Genomic DNA, 23,643 nt, shown 5'->3' on the forward strand with positions numbered 1-23,643 from the left:
ACTCTCCTTAAAAAAAAAAAAAAAATCCCCAATCACTAAGACAATTAGTTATGCATACATGGAAATTAAGGTATTTTTTTGTTTAACAAAAGTAAAGATTGTACTCAGTCTTTTGAGATTCACAGCATAACACACTGTATGTTAAATCTAAATAGGTGTGATCAGGAGAGCCTCAGTCATTTAGGAAGCCTTCCTGGAGGAAGTAAGACCACATATGGGTGAAGGAGAAGCAGGAGATCGGGGGCAGGTAGGGGAAATAGATAAAGGGGTTTAATAGGTACAAACTTCTAGTTATAAAATAAAGAAGTCATGGAGATGAAAAGTGCAGCATAGGGAATATAGTCAATAATATTGTAATAACATATGATGATGACCACTGTAGTGGTGAGCACTGAGGAATGTATAGAATTGATGAATTAATACATTGTACATATTGTATGTACATTGCAGGTTAATATAAACTCAAACTAATATAACATTATATATTAATTATACTTCAATACATTTTTTAAAATAAAATAAAATGTTCTTAAAAAAAGAAGCAGCAGGTGAAAGCATTATAAATATCAGAGGGCATAACAATGTTGACAAAACGTGAAAGCATAAGTAAATATGCTCAGAGCACAGGGTTTCTGTAGAAAAGCGGTGGTTGTTTTAAAGGCTAGGTTAGAATTTTACATAAAATGCTAAGAAACTTAATGTAAACACAGGAATGGAAAACTTGATTTTTTTATTTTTTAGATATGGAATGAATTTAGAAGATAAACACTTCTTATGGGTTATTAAAGTAATACTTCTAAATTATGATGTATGACCAAAACTTACTTATTTTTTCTATCCCTAGATATTCTAAGAGCATATAGTCACTGAGTGCTCTTTGCCCAGTGCTAGGATTGCCATTTCATGATGGAACCAGCTAAGTAGGCAGGGTCAAATTCTGGCTTTTGGAAATCAGACTCATTATGATGAACAGACTCTATTTTGGGCTTGAGCCACAGACTAAGAACATGGGATCTTAAGGATGTGCACATCAGCTCTGTTTAGGAACTCAGAGCCACAAGAGCTCTGAGCTACAATGCAAAGTCCTAAATCCACAACACAGTCACTGTCCACTCTAGCTTTCGGAAAACAAGTATTTTAGAATATATGGTTTGGTAAAAAAAAAAAAAAAATTGGAAAAAGAGGCAATATGAGCAAAAAATCTAGAGAGATTAAAGAAGAAAAAAAAAATGTCCCCAAACATGAACAGGATGTGAAAGATTTGGAGAGGTTTGACAGCACGTGTGCGAAAGCAGATAGTAGAGACAAATTCTGTTCAGCATAATGTTGGTGAAAAAAAAGATAAACAAATCTTGTTAATTTAGAAAATTTCCCTGATAAGAAAACCTTCCTTGCGAGAGCAGTATTTCTACACTACGTTGATATCTTAAACCCGGTGAAAAATATCCTGATCTCCTAACCCCAGAGTGGAATGAAACCAGAAGAAATCTCTAAAAGGCAACGTCTCCATCTCCATACTATGCATTTACAATTTCACCATTTTCTGCTCATCAACACAGTCAGAACTTTAGATTAGCTAATGCCGAAAACCTCATTCCCCTCAAGTCTTGGCACAAGAATCTAGACTCATCTTTGTGTTGCATAAAGGTTTTCTTGACAGACTGCTGCTGTAGGGGAATCCAATATCCCAAATGTAAGACCCTGGATTGAACCAACTGGTTTTAATTTCAAAACCTTCAAGTTAATATCTGTAAAAAATTCAAAGTTTTGGATAATAAATTGTACAGGCCAAACTTTCCAAGCTTCGGAAAGGAAATAAGGAAAGGAAAAAATAATCATTAAATGATCAAACAGTTATTGAGCTTGATTAGCATAGAAATAGTCTTCCATATAAACCTCATATGTATCTCATCTTGTAGGGTTTCTACTTTGTTCCATTTTTAATATTTGCTATTATAGTCCTGATTACTTGCCAGAAATTTCCATTTAGGTTGAAACAGAATTTTATGAATATGACTTGTGTCCAGGACCAGTTTGGAAAGCAGGGAGTAATACATCTATAGAGGCAAATTTTTCATAGGGCTAGAGAGAGAAGGAATTTTTGCCACTAAGAGGTAACACAGAAGTTCACCTTTCAAGACACATGGACGACCTCAGAGGTCAGTACAGGACCTCTGAAGCAATCATGTAGACTGAGATATGGAATTGAGCATCCCTTCAGTTACTTTGTTGCATGTCTCTGAGGTATTCAAAGACATAGCATATCTGAAAGTTATGAAGCTAGAGATTTGGGAACTGCAATGCTACCCTTGAGCATTGAGACAGCAGGAAAGGCATGAAGGAAGTTCCTCGCCCATCTGTCACCCAGCACACAGGAGAAATGAAGGAGCACAGTTTTTGTTTCATATTTTAAGACCAGGAAAGAAATACTTCAAACTTAGATCATTACTTTGTGTTAAACACTCTTGAATGTATATCACTTTGGTCCTATCAAAATTGAATAACTATTCAAAAATAAAATCCTCAAGTATGACAAGTCAAGAATTTCTAGTTAATGAAAAGCAATTTATTGTTTACCTTGGTTCTGTCTATAAGCAAAACTAAGTTTAAAATGATGTTTGTTTTAATAACTTTTAAAACCTTCTGAATATATTTTAAATATAGTTAAAATGTGATGAATGCAACTGATTATATAGTTGGTGATGGTGTGGATGGAACAAAATTACTAGAAATTTTCCAAAATGGTAGAAACATCCTGAATTAAGAAGATATAGGACTTCTGGGGGAAGATGTCAGTGTAGAGAGGATCCTACACTCAACTTTTCCCATGGATACAACTAGAATACCCACATTAGTGTAAATAACTCAGAAAATGACATAAAGACTGGCAGAACAAACTCTCCACAGCTAAATATAGAGAAGAGGCTGCATCGGAAATGGTAGGAAGGGTGGAGACAGTTGAGAACCAAGCTGACCTGAAAGACTGTCCACAGGAGGAGGGCACCCAAAAGCATGGAGAATGGAGATGAACAGACTCCACACCAGGCGCCCCAGACATAGGGGACCCTCACTGGGAAGGCAATCCCCATAACATTTGGTTTTGAAAACCAGAAGGTCTTAACTTCTTGAGTTTTTATAACCAATGGGACTTAACACATGGAACTTTAAAAATCAGTGACTTGGCTCTAGGAGAGCCAGAGGCTGAGAGGAAATTGAGTCCCCATCCTTAAAGAGACAGCACAGCAAACAGCCACTCTGAGTTACAGCATAAAAGCAATAGTTTGAAAGATGACTCAGATATACAGGAAGGAGATCTGTTTACTAATCTCCAAGTGTGTGCTGCAGGAACAGGGATCTTTGGGAGACTTCTCCAACAACAAAAGAGCTGGTGGGCACCATTTACTGCCCCTGCTCCCTAGCCTAGGTACATGGACACCTGTGAGAACCAGTGCAGTACTAACACTTTCCATCTACCTTGCTAACAGCATGTCTTACCCCCATGCTTTTCTGTGGACTCACCCCTTCCAACCAATCTCAGCAACTATCCAAATCAGTACCAGGACTCTTCCCACAGCAGATCTGTGTAAACCTTGCTAATACTATGTGCCCTGTCCCCATGCTCTTCTGCAGACTCACCTCCTCCCACTTGGCCTTGGCAGGACTACATCCAAAGCTGCATCACAAGCATGGCATTGTGCAAGAAACCCTGAGAGGGGCCAGCACCATTCTGAAGTGACTCCTGACCCAGGGAGAGGGGAAGGTAACCACACACACTAGTTCAACTGCAGCCCCAATAGAGGGCTAGGGGCAGACATCTGGTCTGACTGCAGGCCCTGTCCACCAACAAAAGCATCCCAGGGGAAAACACCAATACTGCTATGCAGTTCGGTGTAAATGAAGCTCTAGCAAATGCCTGGTCTGACTCAGATGGAGCCATGAACAACACAGTTTCCAAACCCTACCCAAAATAGGCCAAAAAAGCCATTACAGATGACTGGACTGAGGTGAACTCTGCTTAGCCACAAGAGTAGGGTGCAAAATAAACACATAGGTGATACCTCTGAAGTGCAAGGTGTTGGTGAACAGGGAACAATTGCAGTGAAGGTCACTATAGGGTCTCTTCTTCATAAAACCATTACTTTCCAGTGCAAGAGACATAGCTGACTTTTCTAACACAAACAGAAAAAGATCCACAGAACTTTAAACAAAATGAGGAGACAGAGGAATATGTCCCAATGCAACAACAGGACAAAATCAGAACAAGATGACTAAATGAAACAAAGTAATATGCCTGATAGAAAACTTAAAGTAATTGTCATAAAGATACTCACTGGACTTGAGAAAAAGGTGGAGGACCTCAGGAAGACCTTCAACAAAGAGATAGAAAACATGAAAAAAAATCAATCAGAGATGAAGAACTTGACACCTGAAATTAAAAATATACTAGGTGGAATAAATAGTAGACTAGAGGAAGCAGAAGAATGAATCCATGACCTGGAAAATAGAGGAAAGCAATCAAGCCGAACAGGAGAAAGAAAAAAATATTAACAAAGAATGAGAATAGACTAAGGAAACTCAACAACACTATGAAGCATAACAACATTTGTATTACAGGGATTCCAGGAGAAGGGAAAGAAAAGGAGGCAGAGAATTTAGAAATAGAATTTAGAATTAAGAAATAGAATGAAGAAATAAAAGCTGAAAACTCCTTGAACCTGGGGAAAGAAACAGAAATCCAAATCCAGGAAGCACAGAAAGCCCCCTACAAAATCAACCCAAGGAAGTCCACATCAAGACACATAGTAAATAAAATGGCCAAAAGTAGTGATAAAGAGAGAATTTTAAAGGTAGAAAGAGAAAACAGTTACATACAGGGGAAACCCCATAAGGCTATTGGCTGATTTTTCAATAGAAACCTTGCAAGCCAGAAGGGAGTGGCACAATATAGTCAAAATGCTGAAAGAAAAAAAAAAACCCATAACCACAAATATTCTTTCCAGCAAGGCTATTATTCAGAATGGAGGGAGAGATAAAGTTTCCCTGACAAACAAAAGTTAAAGAAATTCATGATCACTAAACCAGCCCTACAAGAAATATTAAAAGGGACTTTGAGTGAAAAGGAAAGAAAATAAGTAGGTACAAGAAAAGTAGGAAGCACAAAAGTAATAAAAATAAGTATATCTGTAAAAATCAGTCAAAAGACTCACAAAATAAAAGGATGTAAATTATGACACCATATACCTAAAACATGGGGAGGAGAGGACTAAAGAATGGAATCAAACTTAAGCAGCCATCAGGGCACCTGGGTGGCTCAGTCTGTTAAACAGCTGACTCTTGATTTTGGCTCACATCATGATCTCAGGGTCCTGGGACTGAGCCCCATGTTAGGCTCCACATTCAGTGGGGAGCCTTCTTGTCCCTCTACCCCTCCTCTGCTCATTCTCTCTCTCTCTCTCTCTCTCTTTCTTTCTCTCTCTCTCTCAAACAAATAAAATCTTAAAAAGAAAACAAAAACTTAAACAACCATCAACTTAATATAGACTGCAAAAGGGCAAGGGAGAATAAATAAGAACAAGACAGAAGTCACTATCTTCTTTCATTTGATCTAGGAAGCACCAACCTATAATTTTTGCCATAGTTATTTATAAGAAGTAGGTAACTAAGCCTAGCCCATACACAAGGGCATAAATACCAATAGACCATGATCACTGGGAGCCATTTTAGATTAGGCCTACCACATTAAGGAAAATAAAACGTTTCTTCACTGAATCTTAGGAATAAAACTATGCATGCTTTTTCAGAGATTTTTTTCCTACTATTTTCTTACTTATTTGTAGGTTTTCTCTAAAAATTACTATTCACTTACTTCCATGATACTGGGTAAATTAGTTGGAGTAATATTCTCGAGGACAGAATATGCTACCTTCAGAACTTGAAGATGCCTAACCAATATCCTTAAAGTAAACCTCAAAGATGCCCTTTGGCCATAAAAACACACACATCCCACACGCAAAATATACTCATTCCCATGCCATCCAAAAATCCTCAAATGTCTTATCTAATCAATATCAGGCTCAAAGCCTGGGATCTGGTGAAGTATATCAAGTCGAGACACACATTCTCTTGATTTAGAGACCTATGAATAGAGAGAGAGAAGGGGAGAGATAAACAAACATACAAGTAAATTTTTGACCTCATGCATACATCACATAATTTTTGGAATAGAAATGAGCGAACTCTAAAAATCACTCCTATTTGAAAAAAGAAAAAAAGAAAAGTACATAGGAGTCACTACTCCTTGGCAACTCAGAATTCTTGCTATGCAAATGTTTCCATATCCCCCTCCACTGGAAGTGAAAAATGTCATTTGATTAGGTCCCAGTTCTGCTTCCTAAGAGTGGCTTTCAGCCACTTTTGTCATCATCTTTGTCCAGTTCTAAAGAGATTACTAGAGGATATATCCTCTGTTTTCTTAGCCTAATTTCTGCCTGCAAAATTGGGGACCCAGAAGTGATTTTAGATACTAAACAATTTCAGTCTCTTTAAGCCTGGCTGGTGGTACTTTAGCCAACTGTCCCCAAATCTGAGTATTTTATATATTTGAGTACAGTCAACAACATTTGCAAAAGTGAAAAAAATCTGTGTGTTTTATTATGTATTCTATTTCCATGAATCACAGTTATAAAGGCCACAGACCTCTGCATGCTTTGAGTAGCATTGGCCCCTTAAGAATCTGTGGGACTATGCTTTCTAGAGGCCCTTTTATTCCCTGCAAAACATAATAGGTGCCACCTTAATTCTTCCAAATATCTTAAGAAAGCACAGGAGGGCTACTTCTTGATTTGGTTTACACCCCTAAGCTACATCTTAAAGGCCCTTGATTTTATCTTTGCCCAAAGCTGTATCTATCTTAATTTGAGAATATTTTACTGTTTTGCAAGGTTAGAGAGGCTGAAGAATTTTAAAGAGTATGTTATGGAAGCTCTCTATTGCCTCCTCATTCTATTTACTAACTGGATAATTCTTTTTTGAGCTCATGTCTCACTCTTATTACCTTATTAAATCCATCTAAATGAAGTTAGATCTCTCATTCTGCACTCTGCCTGGAGTCCATCTTTCCCAAATCTAGAAATAATTACCTCTGCTATCAGTCTCCCAGAAGATCACAAAAGACAGCTTTTACAAATATTTCATGACTATATCATATAGGCTACCATTTTCTAAGCCTCCTATGTCAGCTTCTTTCTAACTTGCCATCCAGGCTTGAAATCAATGCCACATATTTTAGTTTTTTGTTTATTAGCACTCCAAGTAGCAATTTTTGCATCAGATAACTTTTGCTGTATAACAACCACAAAATTCAGTGACACATCAAAACAATAATTTACTTCTCACACATCTTACCAGGTTGCCTCTAATTTGTCGGTTGGATTCACTAACACAACAGCAATGGACCTACTAAGAACTATCCAGTTGACCTGGGTACTTCCACTTCAAACATAGGTCTGTGGATTGGCTCTACTACATGATTCGCACAACCTCCTTGGACCAGCAAGCTACCTAGGGCATGGTATTCTCATGGCAATAGTAAGGTGCAGAAGAACATGTCTATGCACATGTTGAAAAAGCTCTTGCTTTTAGCATCCCATTGGCCAAACCAAGTCACCTCATCATCTAGCCCAGAAGCTAAGGGGGGAAATATATTTTGTGTTTTTGGCTAGGAATTGCAAAATCACACAGAAAATGATCTAAATCGAGGAAGGAATGGTATCGTCTTTACTACAAAAGCACTTTTGCAGAAAAGATCATGAATTTGACACATTTTATACTCAGAAACACATATCAACATCCAGAGTATATCCAGGAGGCAACTGAAGTCAAAGACTTGGTGATATAAAAGCTAGAAAAGTAGATTTGGGCAACACTGGTATATAGATATGTAACAGTTTTGCAGTGCACACACTATCATAAGGATAAAAGGAATATGTTTTGGAATAAATATAAATGCATGGGTGTAGACAGCCGATAAGAAGGCAGAAGAGAATGCTAAAAAGGACTGCTCAGCTATAAAGTACAAGTGAATGTGTGGTGGATACAGAAATAAAATAGAATTTGAGGGAGAAAGAAGTCATAAGATGTGCAGAAAGGTAAACAAGGTTGAAACCTAGAAACGGGTAATTACATTTGACAATTAAGAGCTTCAATGTCCATGTTACACGTGTATAAAATAATCACATAATTTACACATGGTTTAATGATATTTAAATACAAACCATGCATCACAACATCTGACTTTAGGGCTGCCTGCCTTAAGACCAATTTAATAGACGTAAGGTCTTGCTCATCAAATTCCTAGGGGCAAATTAAATATTAAGATTCTTTGATATCTACATCTAAGAAATTCTTATAATTAGATGTGTGTGGAAGGAGAGTAATCCAAATTACAAAAGCTGAAAAAAATTAGTCTGGCAATGCCTCTTCAGCCTGTCTCATTGACAATATGAGTAATAAAAAATATAATTAGAATAAAGCACTTTAGGAAGAACAAATTCCCCAAGCCTACTCTACAAGTTTTGACTCTGTGTTCCAGGGGAACTTATCTAAATGAGCAAAAAGAAAATGCAACCCACTGGGAATAACAAAAACATAAGTAATATCAGTAAAGTTGTTTGCTCCCCACAGGAGTACACTCAATAACATCAGTTGGAATTCCATACAAAAAAAAGAGTGTTAGATTCTGGTCCTTTAGGAATAATTTGCTATCTATCTGAATCTAATTTGTTCAGATAGATTAAATAGTTAAAGAGAATGCTATAATGGAATATGCCTAACAAAGCTTCATCTACTCTTTTTACAGACATGTTAAGAAACATAAAATTATTTTGATCACACAGGTTGAGTTTATGTATGCAAGCATTATGAGTCGAATTGTGTGCCCCTCCCCCCGCAAAAAAATATGTTGAAGTCCTACTCCCCAGTACCTAAGAATGTACCCTTATTTGGAAATAAAGTTATTGCAGATGTAACTAGTTAAGATGAAGTCATGCTGGAGGAGAGAGGGCCTTCAGTACACCATCACTGTTGTATGTATAATATGGTCCTGTGAAGATGGAGACACAGGGAGAAGATCATGAAAAGGCAGAGGATTGGAGTAACATGTGGATAAGCCAAGGAACATCTAGGATTGCCAGCAAACCACCAGAAGCTAGAAAGAGGCAAGGGATGACTCCCCTACACATTTCAGAACCGCCATGATTCTACCAACATCTTGACTTCAGACTTCTAGCCTCTAGAACCATTAGAAAATAAATTTCTGTTGTTTTGAGTCACCCAGTCTGAGGTACTTTGTTATGGTGGCCCTGGCAAACTAGTAGAGCAAGTCTCAATCTGACTGAATATAAGCAATTTAAACATACATTTATATCCTGTAGGAAGAATTGGTGGTGACTTTAAAGGTGCCCACTTCGTAAAATGCTAACTAGCCAAATTAATAAAATTTTTAAAATGGCAAGATCATCAAAGTTATTGATGACTATTCAAGAGGCGAGGATGTAGATTAGCAATTGGTTTAAATGACTTAACAATAAAATACTCCCAATTGATAAGGAGGCAAATTTTAACAAGGTGTAATGTTTGGTGGCTTTAAATTCAGGTACTCTTGATGTCAAAAGATCAAGTTCCACTGTTAACCAGCTACTCGACCTCAAGCAGTTTATTTGAATTCTCTAAGACCTAGTTTCCTCATCTGTAAAATGAAGATTATAATAATATCTGTCCCTATAGAGTTTTCATGAAGACTTAAGTATATTTTCTTTAACACATAGCTCCAGGGAATAATGAGGGTGTTATTCTATTACCTCATAAACTTTTTGTATTGTTTTAGAAATCCTCATTCCTCACCACTGAAAATCAGAATATTCCCTTTTCACTTTCTTTTATCATCATATTTCCACATCATTCTCTAGCCAAACTGCATTTCAAAGATGAAATGTATACTCTCGCTTATCAATTGACAGAAGAGATATGTGATTAGGTGTAAAAATGTATAGTTACTACAGTCACAGGCAAATCTAGTCTTCATCTAGACAATTCATCGAACCTCTCAAAGAGCCTATTTGCTGTGCTGCAGCATAAACTTATAATAATGTCTACCTCATATTAAGTGCAAAATATAGACAGACCATCTGGCACATAGAAGCTCAAAAATTGCTGGGGCACACCTCTCCAACCTCTCAATTCATTCAGGTACCAGGTTCTATTCAGTGCATCCCCACAGCTTTTAGTTTGCCACGGTCTCATTGTTTCATGACAGAATCACTCCAACAGCTTTCTAAATGAACTCCCTTGGCTTTGACCTCTCTACCCAGTCCTATGCAACTTGCATACTAGTAAGGGAATGAAATTTATGGTATTATTCTGACTTAAAAAAAAAACTGGGGTGTGTGGGTGGCCAGTTAAGCATCCGACTCTTAATTTGGCTCAGGTCATGATCTCAGTGTCGTGAGATCGAGGCCAGCATTGGGCTCTGCACTCAGTGGGGAGTCTGCGGGAGATTCTCTCTCTCCTGCTTCCTCTTCCTCTGCCCCTCCCCTGACTCACATGCTCTCTGTTTTTCTCAAATGAATAAATAATCTTTAAAAAAGAAAAAGACACATGTTCACCATCTCTAAATCTTTCTTTCTGACTTGCCATAGTCTTGATAATCTAGTTCCACCCCACTGCAATGGACACTGTAATACACCACCCAGATCCCTATTGATGAAGGAGCACATCAGTGAAGTTGCTCCAGTTGCAGAGTGCTGACAATAACCAGCTTTCAATTGCCAGAAACACCAGAGATGTTGCAAGAAAAGTCGCTTTTTGCAAGATCATGCTCCTTCCCAGGGTGCCCAACACCCAGTGACTCATCAGTGCAGGCATAAAGAGTCCTGATCCACGTGGCCTATAATGCTGAAAGGTGATTTTAGATCCGTGGCGTCCCAGGAGATGAATCTGAAACATCCACCTAAGACAGCTTTGTTTCAAAGACAACCATAAATGCTTGTCAAGGTCAGCCTTTCTTCTCTCTTTAACAAACTAATCACACACAAGCAATCATTTGTTCATTTATTCATTTATTTTTTGAAAATGAGTAGAGCATCCTTCCTTCCCTGTAGACTTCTTTCCTATAGACCAGGAGAGGAACAAAAGCATTTAAAATAAATGTGACTAAAGCAAGATAGTAGCTCTTCTAGAGGCAAGTGTGAAGACCATATGAACACACATAAGGAGCTAGAAATTGCTATTGCTGTGCTGATTCCCAAGCACTACTGTAGCTTCTTTTTTCCTTCTCTCTGCTAACGACATACTCAATATTCACCTCTTTAAGGGAGCTTCTCCTGGTTAGCCTTCTCACTCTATTTATTTAGATTTTCGCTGCCAATTATGGAAATCTTTCTGGTTCAAATATCATTATCTCTACTTTTAATTCAAAATATGTGCCGCAATTGGCAAAGTATAAAGTACAGAGTTTCACAGAATTGATTGGAAAGATGGTATGCATAAGTTAACCATTTTCCTGAATACCTTAGTTGTCAGCTTGAACAACTTTCTGGAATGTATAGAAATGGCAGTAAGAGGTTTCAAGATAAAACATACAGGTTACATAAAGACTGGGTTCATTATTTTCTAAAGATAAAATGATATTGATTTATACAGCTCTGCTAAAACGTTTTGTCTCTTTTCGTATCTCCAGATAAAGGAAGGGAAGTTTTTAAAAAGCTAGGAAAATAACAAAAGTTAACTTTCAACTTACCTAGTAATTTTTCACTTACTACTCCATTACTAAGATGTTCTGCCTATGTCAAAATGACACCCTTTCATCTTACCCTGAATCCATAGAACGAATTAGGAGCTCGGTAAACATGTGAAATGAATACTTAATGGATAAATTAATAGAAAGTCACCTGCAGCTTCTTTTCCATCAAAAATCTCAAAAACATACTCTTTGAAAAGCATTTTTGCATGCATCTACTGTAAATATATGTTACAAGGCTTTGCCTCTAAATTTCTAAGGTTAAAGGAGTAAGAAATAGAATGCTAAGGTAAGACAAACTAAACAAGCAAGAAGCCATGTCTCATAGGTCTGTGGAATTGCTACCATATCCCAGAAGAAGCAGTAACATATACAGAAGTTCGACTTTGCAACTTTTCCAATGGGCAATTGCATTTTCAGAAATTACACATTTGAAGTTACTCTGTACCATCCTATTTATATAATATTTCAGTGATAATTATGCCAAAAGTCATGTCTAAATCACCACTCCTGTATGAAGTTGCTCTAAATTTAATACTCTATTCAACAGCTGTTCCTATGTTTTCTGGCAACATTTCAATGATTTAAAAGGAGAATATTTAAGAAAATTGTAGATATTCTGTTTTAGATGGACACACTAATATAAATTACTCTTTCCAAGACACTTAAGTATTCCTCAAATAAGTAAAAATTCATGGCCTTTTTATGATTGGTGTGGGTAACATTAATAGCTTTGAAATAACAAATTGTAGTGAGTTGACTACTCCACCACCATTACACTACCATAAACTACAGGAAAGAGCAACCCAAGGCTTAACCCCTTGTGTGTTTGTTCTACAATGAGATTTTTACTGATTGGCCAAGACTTTTAAGGAAGTACTGATATTAGAATACTTAGCCTGAGCTCTAGGACACTGAAGTAAATGGAGCATTTAGGGCTGAAACAGCACAACAGGATTTGGAGTAAAACAATAACAGAAGGCAGTGGACTCAAATATAATTTATTTTTTAAAGATTTTATTTATTTATTTGAGAGAGAGAGAGAGTGCACAGAGGAAGAGAGAAAGGGAGAAGACTCCCCACTGGGCAGAGATCCCTACACAGAACTCGATCTCGGGACCCCAAGATCATGACCTGAACCAAAGGCAGACACTTAACTGACTGAGCCACCCAGGCATCCCTCAAATCTAACTCTAACAATTAAATCCAAATATGACCTTTTTATCATTTTATCACTTATAGTTAAATTAACCTAGAAGATCAGTCATTAAATGCAACAAAGAAAGATACATTCCTGTAGAAACTGGACAAGTTGACAATTCAATTCACTGTACACTTTTTTTATACACTCTACATCTATCAGTTTTAGTATATTTGCATACACAGAAAAAAAAGGTATTACTAAGAGCATCTTCAGAGGGCAGGGTTACAAACTCAGTGAGCATTTTTAATTTGCTGGTGCTCAATTCTAGGAAATGTGAAAGCGGGATGATGGAAAGGAATAGGAAAAAATATAAGGAGGTAAAGGAAGAGTTCTTCCTAAAAAAAAACTTTGGTCCTTCTTTCCACTGTTTTTTCATGTCTAGAGGCTGGAACACTATGTCTCACTCTTTGGTTGACCTTTCTTTCCCACTTAGTGACTAAGCAAGCAAAATCTGCAGGGCATGTTTTACAGAATTAAAATTTTTTAAATGTGAGAAATAACAAACAAAACCTATAAGGAATTCACTATAAATATTCCCCAAGATTTGTCAATCTTGAAAATGAGTATAAAGCCTATTAAAGTTTATAAATTCTTGACTCTTAGCACCTCTTTATAGTGAAAGATTTTACACAACACTTAAGTGTTGCCTAAGTTCTTCCCGTGATCAAGTCTAAGATATTTGCGTGAGGATTCTACATACGACTTAGTTTTGTCCATTTAGAACGTATAAGTGTGTGTGTGTGTGTGTGTGTGTGTGTGTGTGTGTGTGTGTGTGAAGTAAAAAGAGGAGAGAGAGGAACAGAGGGAAAGAGAAAAAAGAACCAGAGAAAGATCAGGCTTGGGCACACTGGTTTCTCTTAGGCAACTATTTTAACTGCAGAAAGTAAGGTAGAATCAGTGTTTAGATTTTGTATAAAAATTAAAAATCAATTCTTTGGCAGATTCTTTAGCTTTTTAAGTCACAAGAGGCTAGATCTTTACAGCATCAAGAGCCAAGTTCTTGGTATCAATATAGGTACTGAGTGAATAAATAATTGATCGGTAAGTGCTATCCCCGGGCACCTGAAACTGGTAAAGATCTTTGCAAGTCGGGAAGGAGTGAGAAGAGTCAGAGAGTGAGAGTCATTGAAAGGACATTGAATCCTGCCCTACCTACATTAGCTCCAGAGTATATGCGCACCTGAGGGATGGATTGATCTCACGGATGCTTTAGGAGGAGACATGCTTCTTGCATGTCAGGAAGCAACCTAAGGCAGTGTCATGAGATTCCTCATATGCTCTGATAGGACACAATGAGCAAACAATCCCCCAGCACCTTCCATGCTCCTTGGCTGAGAGTGTCAAGGATGGGGCACCTTGAGCTGGTGGGCTGAAAAAGATTTGCAGTGGTTATAAAGACATGCCTTGGGGCGAGTGGAGAATGAATCAAACGAGAGGTCTCAGCACAAGCCAATAAGAAGGATGTCAATAGCAGGGTCTGGGAGCTTCTCAATCCTCCAGATATGCTGATATTTTTGGTATATGCAGGAAAAATGTCCCTGAGAAGATGCAGGATTGAGAAAGAATCCTAAATTCATTTTTTCAAATCTCAGATTGACTAAGTTTATATGAATTGACTAAGAATGATTATGTTTTCTCCCATATTAAACTGAATGGGAGCACTTCTATTAAAAAAAAAGCCACTATTTAGCACATCTAAGTCATAGCCTGAAACTGTGTTCATACTACATATGTCTTTCTTTCTGTGAGCTTTCAATTATTGCCTTAGATGTTGTCTTTTGGGAATTTTTAGTCTAGTCTCTTATTCAATTTACCTGTCCTTGTTATAATTCTGAAATCTTGAATTGTGCCTATGGCAGTAAGTTGGCACTGAACAAACATATATGAAGGAAAGAAGGAAGGAAGGAAGGAAGGAAGGAAGGAAGGAAGGAAGGAAGGAAGGAAGGAAGGAAGGAAGGAAGGAAGGAAAGAAATGAGAAGGGGAAGGAGGGAAGAAAGCTATAAAACTAAGGCCTCCCAATATCGTACTCACTATCTCTAAATGCATTGGAAATCCACTACTTATTTTGCCATAATATGTGTCATATGATCTACTTGTTCCATTTTAAGAAGAAATGGTAAAGCACTTTTGGGAAGGAATAAGACACCAATAAGGACAAATGTTCCCATGCGAGGGAATTCTGTCCAGGCATCTGACTGAAACTACACGTTTTTCAAGGCACTAAAAGAACGTCCAGATTACTATTTTTAAAATCATGATGAAGGATGAATTTTCTAAAACATGAAGCCAATACAGATCTCATCAAGGAAAATATTTTAGATTACATAACACCGCAAATAAACAATGAAAGATATACTTCAAATAGAGGAAACTATTGTATACAAAGGACAAAAGACTATTGCAGTAAATCTTTTAAGTCAAATAGGAAAAGATAAAATTAAAGAGAGAGAAAGGGGAGAGAATAGACAATGAAAATGTGTAGGAAATAATTATGAAATCATTTAAAAAATATAGTCATTAAAGTATGAGAAATATTCAACCTAACAATCAAGTAAGTGCAAATTAAATGAGTTTATTTTCAAAAGTTAGATTGACAAATAAAAAATTGACAGTAGGGGTGCCTGAGTGGCTCAGTCGTTAAGCGTCTGCCTTTGGCTCAGGTCATGACCCCAGGGTCCTGGGATCGGGCCCCGCATCGGGCTCCCCGCTCTGCAGGAAGCCTGCTTTCTCCCTCTCCCACTCCCCCTGCTTGTGTTCCCTCTCTCGCTGTGTCTCTCTCTCTCAAATAAATAAATAAAATCTTTTAAAAAAATAAAAAATAAAATCAATAAATAAATGACAATAAAAAATAAAAAGACATATTAACAAGTGATAGTAAAAATGATAGCACCCCAGTGCCAGGTGCAACATTTTGGAGGGCAATTTGGCAATGGACATCACAATATGTAATGTTTGGATTCTTTGATCTATAAATGTCACTTCTGAAAACTTAACCTAAATAATGAGACATATTGTAAGGTAAGTGTACAAAGATTTGTACACATGAGTGGTTTAGAGCAGTGCAAAATAACATTAGCCTAAACGGTCATCAGTAGTATTTAGATATAGAGTCTAGATCCATACCATAAAAAAAAGACTTTGTAGAAATCAAAAATGATTATGAAGTTGGCTTTTGGATGTGCCCAAACCTTATTAAGTGAAAAAAAGAAAGTCCAAAAAACATTCAATCTAGGATGGTATTTTTGTTTTAGAAGGTAAAGAGGAGGTGAAGAAGAAGGAATGGGGCAGGGAAAGGAGAGCGAGAACAACAGACCCTAGAAAGATATTCAGCATATACATGGAAAATGATTATTCTTGGATTATGGATAATTATAACTTCCTTCATTACAATTTTTGTTTAATAGCTTACAATGAAGGTGTGTTAGGTTTAATGTCAGAAGAACAAGCCAATAAAGACATTTCTATTCTGGAAAAAAAAACTTAATTATTTATGAAAAAATAAGGTTAAAAATAGCCTTACCAAACATCCTTGACATTAAAATGACTGCGTAAGAGAAAAGGGTGGAAGCGGCAGCTGGAGGTCTTTGGGTGCAAGCTGTGGGCCTTCTGAGGCTGGGTTGGGTGGGGGGGCGGTGAGGAGGCCCTGCGGACTGGAGGCTGGTTTGCTGAGGATTGAGTGAGCACTGTATGAATGGCCAATAAATGCTCAGTGATCAGAGGCTCTGGGTTCCTGGGGCAGCACGTGGTGGAGCAGTTTCTGGCCAAGAGGCTACACCGTCAACGCATTTGATATGCGGCAAGTGTTCAGCATTCCTGGGGAGACCTCTGCAGCCAACAGGATCCCTATACAACTCTGAAAGGTGTAAACACAGCTGTTCACTGTGTGTCACCCCCACCATCCAGTAACAACAAAAAACTCTTTTATGGAGTGAATTACATTGGCACCAAGAATGTCAATGAAACTTGCAAAGAGGATGGGGTTCAGAAACTTATTTTTATCAGCACTGCCAGTGTCATCTTGGAGGAGGGTATCAACATCAAGAATGGAACTGAAGGCCTTCTGTATGGCATGGAACCCATAGACTAAACAAAGACAAATATCTTAGAGTAAAGAGCAGTCCTGGGTGCCAACGATACATTGCTTAACCATGGCCATCTGCCCTCATGGCATTTTTTGCCCGAGGGACCCCAGTTGGTCCCCATCCTCGTCAAGGCAGCCAGGAATAAGGCAAGATGAAGTTTGTGATTGGAAATGGGAAGAACTTGGTGGACTTCACCTTTGTGGAGAACATGGTGGGCTGACACATCCAGGCAGCAGAGCCCCCCTCCTGAGATGCGGCAGTGAGTGAGGAGGACTTTTCACGTCACCAATGACAAACCCATCCCTTTCTGGACATTCTGGTCCCAAATCCTGACAGGCCTCAACTATGAGGCCCCAAGCACCCCTACTGGGTGCCCTACTACCTGGCCCTCCTGCTATTCCTCCTGGTGGTGGCAATCAGTCCTGTCATCCAGCTCCAGCCCACTTGCATACCAATGCAGGTCGCACTGGCCGGCACGTTCCACTATTACAGCAGTGAGAAAGCTAAAAAGTCATGGGCCAGCGACCACTAGTCACCATGGATGATGCCAAAGAAAGGACCATGCAGAGCTTTCACCACCTGTGGAAGGTTGAGTGAGGCAACCTAGGGACTGGTCTCTCTCAATGCATTCCCTGGCTGCTAACTTTCCACTGTGGACCAGCAAACTAACCTCCTTCAAGTGAGTTTCTTCTGAGCTTCGGTCTCGTCCTGACAGTTAGATGAGAGCACACTCAGCTCTTCTGTGACCACAAGGGTGGAGAAAACAGCGGACATTTCTCCCTTAGCAGGATTGGATTTGAATCTCTTAAAGCAGGCAGCTTCATATTCTACTGTTTGTGTTCTCTCTTCCCTCCCTCCCTCCCTCCCTCTCCCTTTTATTCTCTCCCACCCTTCCTGTCCCCTGAGTTACTTACCATTCCGGTGTCCTTGTACATAATCGAGGAAGCTGTAGGGAAGAAACAACTCATTTGCTAATTGATAATGGAAAACCAAATTTACTTCCATGCAAACTGATACTAGAGGAGAAGCCACAGACTGTTCAAGGAGTCACACACATATTACAACTATCCTAGAAGAAAAGCAGAAGTTATAAACACATGGTGAAACTTCAAATGCGCATTCCAAATAGACAAAAAAATTTAGAGCAAAAACTTTTGGAAAGGCTTAAGTAATTGTAGCCCCCCACCCTCCAACCACCACCACCACCAATCTCCAGAAGGAAAAGACTGCTGGTTGTTCACCTCCTTACATGCTTCCAAATTCTCTCTCCGGTACAGGTGGTTCCAGAGCTTTGTTTTCTCATAAAACATTCTCTCATGGGCACATCTCTTTTTATCAACAGAGTCCCATTGTCCTTTTTAGTTCTAAGGTGGTAGTCTGCCCTAGTGGCCTACAATTTCAGCCGTGTCATTTTTCTTCTAACATGGGACATGGGTTCGTTGACAGTAAGCCATTGAAAAGGTCAGAGAGAAAAGCCTCCTTTATCTGCTTGGAGTTTGGGCAGAAACTCCATGAGATGATGCAGAAAGGGCTATTTCTCTGCAGCTCATGCTCACAGAACCCTTCAGGCCAATTTCCAAAAGGCAAAGTGCATCTGACTCAGTGTTCTCTATTTTCTGGTGATGTTCTGCTTAAAGAACCTGGTTTCTTCCCAGACTAATTGAAATATCATGTTAAAAAAAAAAAGACAGCATCAAAACATATCAGACAAATGACTAAAGAAAAATGACTCTGTTAAAATGATGGCTTCATTTGCTACTTTAGCAAATTCACGTGTTACAAATATTTTTGGAGTTTGTTGTCTGTCTCTCATTTTCTGGTGTGTTTTGTTAACTGAATGTCTATTTTATTGTCATATATTTTTCCTTTAGGAATTTTTGGTTTTACATTGTCCTTAAAGTGATAATGAACACTCAAAAAATAGGAAATCACATTTTTCTTCTAGCATTTCTATTATTTATTTATACATGTAAATTGATACAGAGTTAATTCTGATGCAAGTAGTAACATATTTTGGATGTAAGTTTTTAATCTGTTATTAAATTGTCCATAATATCCCTATTGACTTCAAATGCCACATTTATCACAAATTATGAGATAAACATAGTCACTCCTGGACTTGGTATCCTAATCTCTTGATATGTTGATTTTATTTTTTAGCATTCTGTTTTCATTTGCTAGTAGTATTCTCTTTGTTCTCCTCGACTCCACATGTTCATTTCTCCAGATTAATTTTTCATAATCATTTCATGTAATAAAAAGGAGGTATTTTGAATATGAACCTATTTCAGTACAAAATTATCCTAATATGAGAATTATGTGTAGCTTTACAATATTGAGAACTCTTGCTTATACAAAAGGAAAGCTAAATAGTCACAGGACTAATCTAATATTAAACTGCTCTTACTAATCAATAATATAAAAAAATCTCATTTAAAGAAAAAGCAAATTATATGAATAAGAATTTCACAAAAAGTGAAAACAAGGCGAAAATAAACTTAGAAATGTTCAGATCATTCACACACACACAAAAAGAAATATACTATAAAACAGTAACAAAGCCCCATTTCCAAACTGCCAAAATGATACAAGACAAAATATTTTATAAGATCTTATGTTAGTGAATCTATGACAGAATTGGTATTGTCGTCTTTTGTGATACAATATGTCTATTTTAGGAAAGCAATATGGAAGTGTAGATACAAAAATTCATATTGCAAATCAACACATCAACAAGCCCACTTTTAGGAAATATCCAACAGCTTTCTCAAAGACAAAAATATCCAAAAATTCAACTGACAATGTTAATATCAAGAAATAGGAGACAGATTGAATAAATTACTATAAAGCTGTACAATGGAGTATTATGCAAGGATTAAGAAAAATGTGGTAAATTGACATGAAATGGCATAAAAGATGATTGTAATAAATGACCAGTAAATGTCAAATGAAGGGCAAATCACAGAATGGTGGGTTAAGAATGATTCTATCGTATAAATTAAGTTATTTATGAGTACATATTATATCATACAAGACTGACTAGTCATGGGCAAGGGAAGAGGTGATCATAAAGACTGACTTTTTTGAACTATTATTCATATAATGTCCCTCTGTATCTTTCCGTGTGTGCTATTATTTTGTCATATACTGAAGCATGTATGACCATTTTTTTCAATAAGCCATTTTAAATTATTGTAAAAATTTAAATAAAAAATGCCAAACCGTGTGGTAAAAATATTGGCCTTTTGTGTTATGGTTAGATTTCTATTTCTATACTTACTCAAATATGCTTTTAAAATTCGAAACAGAAATAACACAGTCTAAGAAGTTGATGCTTTTATAACTTTATATCTTAATATTCCTAATGTTAAAAAGACACTAAAATTAAAGATAAGAGTATTTTGTGTCATAACTGTAAAGTAATTGTTAGTACTAATATAATAATATTTATGATATCTAACATTTTTAAAGTTGTCAAAGGTTTGTAATGTGCATTATTATCTTATTTGGGCCTCATAACAGCCCTGTAAATTATAGATGAATATAAAATTGTAATAAAAATTACCCCCAAATCTCCCACAAACATAAACATCTTAGAGACAGAATGTTGCATTTTAAAATGCATTGTAAATATAAACTGAAACACAGATTTCAAAAATGTATCTATCTTAAAATTTACCTCACTAAAGGTTTAGAACCATAAAAGGACCACATTAGCATAGCCTATGCACAATAGCAAATTGTTTATCCATATTTAAAACCAATGCTTGGAATTATTTTTATATATACCAGTTTGCGCCACATGCAGTGAATTTGTGTAAACTAGAGTAAAAACAAAATTCCCTTCTTCCTTGTTGCAGCCATAGCCAAAGCTGTTGCAAGCCACAGTTGTCACCTGGAACACCACATAAGTCGAACTCAAGGATGCAATAATGAAGCAAATTTATCATTTTTTTTCACTGTTCCTGCTAATCCTTTCAGTGAGGTGTAATTTTCTCCTTTCCTGGATGAAACCTCAAGCAAAGCCCGTAACTTTTCCAGTCATTGTCTGCTTTATAAAAGCCTCCTGTCACATTAATCGCTCCAATGGATCCAAGAGATCCATTCCAGGAGCTGTTATGTTCAGGCAAAGTAATAATCAAACTCCAAACTTCATTAAAATTCAAAATTACTCTCCTTCCTCTTCTTGGGCCTATGGAAGGCAAAAGGGGTGGGGGGTTGTCTGGCACCACTCTTTTTTCTTCTCCTCCTTCTCCCTCTTCTTCCTCCAAGCTAGGAGAAGAAGCAAGGAATCAAGAGAGTCTTACTTCTGTCTACTCTGAGAATATGGTAAGCAGTCCATGGATTCCATCCCACTTCCTAGGAAACATGCCTCTCTTCTGGGCATTCTTGTCGCTCCAACGTACTTCACGTCACTCCAAATGACTATTGGATAGGAGATACATATTTTCTTTTAATTTGTCAACTCAAAACACTGGGGAGAAGCATGAGAGTGAACATGGCTGAAGACAGCCGTACCGGGACAAGGAACAGGGATTTCTAAACACATAAACCAAATGCAACTGGTTTGGGAGAATCATTTCCACACCTGACTACACCTAAGCCACACTTGTCCTTGACCTCTGAAAGTTTTTGTAAAAATTTAGTATCCAATTTAGTCTTATTCATACTACTTCTCAAGCACCCATCCTCCTATTTTAATCTTGGCTGCAATTACATTTATGTCTATATACTTAATGGTACGATTTATGCATATGGGTATACTAAAGATATGTGATGTCTTCAGGCTTTTTTAAAGCTAACTTTAGCTTTATTTTTTTGCATTGAATGACACATAAGAAATTTTTAAAAATATTCTCTGGATCAGAAAAGACCCAAGAATAAATTATTTTAATGATATTTTCCCTATATCTGCATAGATTTAGCCTATCAGGAGGATGACTTGAACATAACAATTAAAAAAAGAAGTAACTTGTCAAGTGAGGAATTTTCAAGTCAAAGTAAGTTGACATTGTCACTTTATATTAAAATGTTTGTGAAATTTGCTATCTCAAATAAAAGAAATTCAAGTTTCATATTTATTGACAAAGTTAATTTAGGGATGCATAAGATAATTCTCACAGCGGCATCTTTGGCAACCACCTAATTCTATGTTATCTCATCAGTAAATTCATTATCTATCTGCTAAAATCAAAGTCTGTATTTTTGAAATTGATACGTATCTTGTTCTAATCCTTGCAGGAAAAAAAGAGAGGAGTATCTTATGATTCATTTAACACCTTACGAAACTAAAATGTATGTTTCTATCACAATTTGGGTATCACAGAACAGGTATAAATATCTGAATTTACAATTCCTACATTTTAATAGATAAGATTTTCCAGTTGATATTCATCTGGCAACCAGTGGAAAAGGATTTCCTTATTACTGTTTATCATCATTGGCAAAACTGTGGTGATGTCAGCATCCTATTGCAGTTTGTCTCTCAAAAAGACCAAATCATTTTAAGAGCTAGGGATCATAATGTGGCTGTGAATAAGGGGTTATTTAATAATAATCACATTTTGGAAAACCTATTATATCTTTTTCTATTCTTGTAGTCATCGAAGAGATTAGTTGGCAAATCTGGTTATTCTACAAAATATAATCACATAAATGTGGGGGTTGGAAAGGGACTCTACCTTCTAAGACCTTATAGAATGGAAGAATGGAGATAGAATGGATAGGCACACCAACCAAAAATTATAATGCAATGTACTGTTGCTATATTAAAGTTATATGACAAATACAGGAAGAACTTAAGGCAGACTGCTGATAGTTATCTCAGAGAATCCAAGATATATTTAAAGAGCAGAGGAGCCTTGGGCTAAGACTGACAGGATGAAGAGGCACCTGGGTGAAAATCAGCAGCGGACGTGACAGATGAAAGGAATATCAGGTGTGAAAGCATGAGTCTGACAAGGTCTGGGAACACTAAGTAATTCAGAAAGGGAAAATGGAATGTTGAATCAGGTGAGATACAACATTTATGTATGGTTCACACTAAGAAAAATCTGGTATATTATGCAGGAGATTAGATTATTCTCTAATTAAGTTTTTAATAATTACACGTCAATTTGTCATTGACCAGTCTGTGTTGGAGAGATCATCCTGGAGGTGATACTGAGGATGGACTAGAGGAAGATAAGCATAGAGAAAGAAAGATAATTAAGGAGAGTAATACAATTATCCAAGTGAGAAGAATGAGGGAAGAGAATTAGGGCAGGAACAGTGAGTATAGAGAGGAGGGGACCAAGAAGAGAGATGTTTAAGACTGAGAATGTGCCAAGTTACTGACTCTGGAAGGTCACCAAGTAGAGAAATCTAGGATCAAGTTCTTCTGTTTCTGGATCGAGCTAATGAGAGGATACTGTTTATTCCTGGGATGCAGGGGAGGTCCAATACTAACAAATTAATCAATGTGATACACCACATTAATAAAAGAAAGGATAAGAACCATATCACTTTCTCAATAGATGCAGAAAAAGCATTTGACAAAATACAGCATCCATTCTTGATAAAA

The 23,643-nt window shown here is 37.2% G+C and overlaps 1 pseudogene; it reads left to right on the plus strand.

The window, feature by feature from the left end:
- The first annotated feature begins 16,690 nt into the window (after positions 1 to 16,690).
- Positions 16,691 to 17,678, plus strand: LOC113912367 (annotated as a pseudogene).
- The last annotated feature ends 5,965 nt before the right edge of the window (positions 17,679 to 23,643 follow it).

Source organism: Zalophus californianus, chromosome 14 (genome assembly GCF_009762305.2).
Source record: "Zalophus californianus isolate mZalCal1 chromosome 14, mZalCal1.pri.v2, whole genome shotgun sequence".
In the NCBI taxonomy this organism is placed as follows: Eukaryota; Metazoa; Chordata; class Mammalia; order Carnivora; family Otariidae; genus Zalophus; species Zalophus californianus.